Source organism: Triturus cristatus, chromosome 8, assembly GCF_964204655.1.
Source record: "Triturus cristatus chromosome 8, aTriCri1.1, whole genome shotgun sequence".
Taxonomy (NCBI): Eukaryota; Metazoa; Chordata; class Amphibia; order Caudata; family Salamandridae; genus Triturus; species Triturus cristatus.
Genome location: NC_140591.1, coordinates 420556534 through 420561516, shown reverse-complemented (window position 1 = coordinate 420561516; position 4983 = coordinate 420556534).

Sequence of the window (4983 nt, the reverse complement as noted above, 5' to 3'; positions counted from 1 at the left end):
GTGGCCGAACAGGTGTGGGTGGGGTCTGTACCCATGGAAGGCGAACTAGATCACATACGTTGGTTTTTATTACCCTTCAGGGACCACCTACACTCCACAAATGAGACCCACATTGCCATAGAGACACATGCAGATGCACATTCACAGTACAGAACCACGCCCAGGGGCATGCAAATAGCAGTCACACACCCACGTTGGCTCTGCGTACGACGGCCCAGGCCACTCCCCTTACGAATTTAGTGGGTGACGACAAAGCTACATGTCCAAACTCTAACCCGCTGCCTGCGGTGACATGTCTGCATCCGCTGTACATGTTGTGGGGCTCTAATGCATACAACAAGAGCACAGGGAGACACGCAGATATTATGTTGAATTGGCTACGGGCACGTGCGCCCGGCCCCTTTATTGGCAGGGCCACATGCACAGTGATGCCTGTGCTGGATGTGTGTGGGGTGAGTGTCAGCCAGCCCGCACGGAGTGCTTGGTGCTGGCAACCACTTGAACAGTGGACACCAGTGCAATGGAAACTGAAAACACCAGCATAACAGAATCAACTGCTGAGCAACATGGAGGGAGCCAGATAAAGTCCAGAGGACACCCAACATGCAAACAGAAGTGTCCGTGATTGCAGTGCACTGAGGTTGGAGCACTACAGCTGAGCGCGCCCATGTGAAGAAAAAGTCTCGGATTGCGTCCCTTCAAGATATTCCTAATGCAGATGCCGTGGGGTGTGTTAGACCTGCATCATCTTCCTCATCAACGTCCCAGGTCTCCCACACTGCTTGAGGTGACATTGCTGCACAACCTCTCCACAGCACAAAACTCAATCAGTATTGGACGATGGCTTGCGGTGCACTGAGTCAGTGGCACCTGGAGTGCCAAGCAGGGTATCAGTTCAATGATGGCATTCATGACAAGTGTGAGCAACTCCATAAGTCTGTCAGGACCACCATTTCGACTCTGGCAGATGGCGGTTAGAGGTGGTCCTGGTGGTGGTGGCGTGTGCCTCCTGCGGTGAAGCGTCGTCCGGGCCGGTCAGGACTCGATTTGATGTGTGCGCCCCGGTGGTCCTCAGTTGAGGCCGGACGCAGTGGACAGCGCAGGGCCACAGACACATGGTGTTGATGACCCCAAGGCCATCGTCTCAGAGGCCATCCAATATCTCAGAAGAAGGGGTCTCCGACCTGTCCAGCAGCCAGCACAGGCACCCTGCCACGGAACGGTGACTTGCGGTGCACTGAGGTAGGTCCACCTGCAGTGAGCGGGTCCTCATCGATGTCGAAGGTGAATGTGGCTGAGTTTTGCAGGGGACAGAGGAAGGTGTCCTCCAGGGCATGATGCGGAAGGTCTGATGTTATCTGGAAGCAGCAAATGGTGGAGTGGAAAGCGACAGCCTCGTTTTCACCACCAATTCGGTATCAGCTACATGAGGATGAAAACTACCCCCTAGTCCATAGACTCAGACGCCACCAATGTACGACCAGTGAGTGTCCATGAATGTCGGGGAACAGACTTAGTGGCACTGGAGCTGAGAGGGGATGCAGTCTGTGATGATGCCGGTACACTGATATGAACTCCGCCATCGCTAAATCAAGACTCTGTGACCTACTGGACCGCAGTGTAGGCCGTAGGCAGCGATCAGCGGTGGCCCACACCCACGTGTTGTTGGCTCGTGATGCACAGAGTTAGTGACACCAGGGCAGTTGTCGGTAGTGTTCGATCACCTCCATAACGATGATCCTATTCCCTCCGGACTGCAATGCGTCATACTCTTACGCCTCTCCTTGCGTGTGATGATATGTATTCTGCCTTTGAATAATCGATGTTCAGTTTTAATTCTGTGACCTACTCGTGCGCTGCGTAGGCCGAGGGCAGTCGTTCGCGTGGGCCCACAGACACGTGTGGTTGTAATGCTATGCACAGACTTGGTGGCACCACGTCGAAGGGAGTATAGTGACATCAAACGTCCCATGAACATATGAACTCGCCTATCAGGATATCAAGACTCAGTTCCAAATGTGTGACCTACTTGTCCGTAGTGTAGGCTGAAGGCAGTAGTCAGCAGGGGACAACAGACAGGTGTCGTAAGACTGCCATGCGCAGAGTTGGTGGCACTACATCGAAGGGAGTACACTGATATAAAATCTGCAATGAACATATGTACTCTGCCATCGTCTAATCAAGACTCAGTTCCAAATGTGTGACCTACTTGACCGTAGTGTAGGCCAGAGGCAGCAGTAGAGTACATCAATGAGAAAGGAGTAAAGCGGGCCTGTGTCGTGGAGGCTGTGATGGTCTGAGGAGGCTGCCAGTGTCGTGGGCCTCGGGTTTGGAGCTTGCGCCGGCATGTGGTGGGCCCTCCATGACACACGCCGGTGTCGGCAGGTGATCAGTGTGGCCTGGCTGCGCAGGGGCGGGCCTGGCAGGTTCAGGGCCCAGCGGGCTGGGGTATGGCAGGCCCACAGGATCACAGGAAACTCCGCTCAGGAGGACAGCGTCGGCCTCGTGGAAGGGTGAGAGGCGCCGCCCTGGCAGAGATGTTGGGCATTCTGGAAGAGGACCACGCCGAGGTCTACGTGCTTTTTATTCACACCCCTACACTGGCCTGGCATATGCCGGGCCGTCCCACTCCGCTCACGCTTATGGGGGGGTGTAACAGGCAACATTTCCGCAGACTCCCCCACTGGCTGGGGTGACATGGTTGCGTCCACTGTCCAGTACACTCCATACACCAGCGGTGTATGTAGCCATGGATATGGGTGTGTTATGCATACTGTGGTCTGTCCAGCACATAGCTGCCACTCTTGGCATTGTGTACTTTCCCAATCATGTTTCTCCTGCCTCCTTCACACATGCCTGCTTCCCAATTCTCCCCACATTCCGCTATTGTGTGGCTGAGATGCCATGACGTTGATGGCTCATGTTCACGACTTGCCCAGTTTACCATTGTAAGTTGTTCTGTCGTGTCTGGTGGGTGGGCATGTTGTTTTGAATGTTGTATGTGATTTTGTGACGTGTGCATTGCCAGAGTTGTGAGTTGCATGGTTGTGGAATTGAGGTGTGTGGGGTGTTCATTTGGTACTTGGCAACGGGCAGTGCATTCCCATTTGTGCCATCCTGGAAGCGCTGGTTGATCATGATCTGTCGGAGGATGATGGAATCATGCACACTGGCTGGGTATTTGGCGACGATGTTGGTGGAGATTCCATGGTGTTCGGATGTTGCCTGCACATTGATGTGAGACGTGTGCTTTCTGTTGCGGTGATTGTGTGCTGCGTCACCAGGGGACACAAGTAGGACATGTGTGCTGTGGATTGCTCCCAACACGTGCATGCATCCAGGTATGGCATATGGTCCTTGCTTGGTCTCCAGTAGATCCTGCGCATTGTGGTGGACGTATAGATACTGGGGTACCAGGTTGATGATGGCATCCAGGACAGGTGTGAGGGAGTTGGATGCGGCTGGCTGTGAGACTCCTCCGACTCTGGTGGGTGTTGGTTGGGGGTACCAGAGGCCAACAGGTGCAGCACAGCCAGCAGCTTGGTATGGGGTGGGATGTTGGTTGTCCGCTGTGTTGGTTCTGTCGGCCTGTTGGGCGATGATGGTCAGGATGCGTAGGATGGTTGTCCTTTTGAGCCTGTGGTGGGCAATGACGTTTCCAGGTGTTGGGTCTGTGAGGTTGGTGCGTTTTCAGCAGGTCGCTATCTTTGTCTGCGCTGCCTCAGTGCTGGTCTGTGTGGGGGGTCGGTGGGGTCCTGGGGGTGGTGGCAGTGGGTGTTGTTACCCTATTGGGGCTCCGGGCTGCATGTTCAGTTGCCCGGGTGCATCTGTTATTCTTTATGTTTTACTCTGGGCTGTGCTCCCTTGTCTGTTGCCGGTTGTTGTCCAACTTTGCACCAGGTCCGAGCAGGTGTTAATTTCCTGCTGCTAACGCGTCTTATCTCATGTTTTGTGATCTTATTGCCGATGTGGCTGGTCGTTGAGAATGTTGTGGAGTGGTGTTGTTGCGGCTCTTTGCTCTGGAACGCCTACTCTGTATCTCTTTAGTGATAGTTGCCGGGGTCATCTGTGGCGATGTTTTTTGTGGATGCTTTAGCGGGAAAACTGGTGATATCGGCTGTTAACACGAGCTTGTGAATGGGGAGATATATTTATCGCAACTTTGGCTGCGCTAAAGTGCTGTTAACTCGGCGATAGCTCCTTGAGAATATGGCCTTTAGTCTATGTTCAGAGTGGCTTAGTTCTCCCTACAAAAGCCCTTCAGTTACAAGCTCTGGAATGGTGCCATACACATGCATTAGCAGGTCATCCTGGTCATAAAAAGACTCTTGCCCTACTTAAAAGGTGTTTTTGGTGGCTATCCATGAATCAAGATATCCAGATGTTTGTACAAAATTGCTGTATTTGCGCACACAGAGTAAAAGTTCCCATCATGTACCAGCAGGACTGTTAACTCCTCTGCCTACACCTCCTACACCATGGCATTCTTTATCTATGGACTTCATTGTAGAATTGACCCCTACAAAGCAAGGGCATACAGCCATATTTGTAGTTGTTGACATGTTATCTGAAATGTCACATTTCATACCCTTAAATAATCTACCAACTTCTAGAGAGCTAACTTGTGTATTTCTCCAACAAGTAGTGTAGGAAGGTGGAATCTGACTGCATGGTTACCCCCACTTTTTGCCTGGTGTTTTGCTGGTTTTTGACTTAGTTTGACTGGGATCCTGCTAATCAGGACCCCAGTCTATCTACTTCCTCCCTGAATTGGTTTTTCATGTACTTTTGGTACACTTCAGTTTGGATTCTGGGGTACCCTTATAAGTCCCTAGTATATGGTATACTATATACCCAGGGCATAGGTACCCCAGAGGCCTCTCAAGGGCTGCAGCATGTATTATGCCACCACTGGGAGACCATTCCAAATGATACAACAGGTCTGCTACAGCAGCCTGTGTAAGGTGGTGTATGCACCCCTTA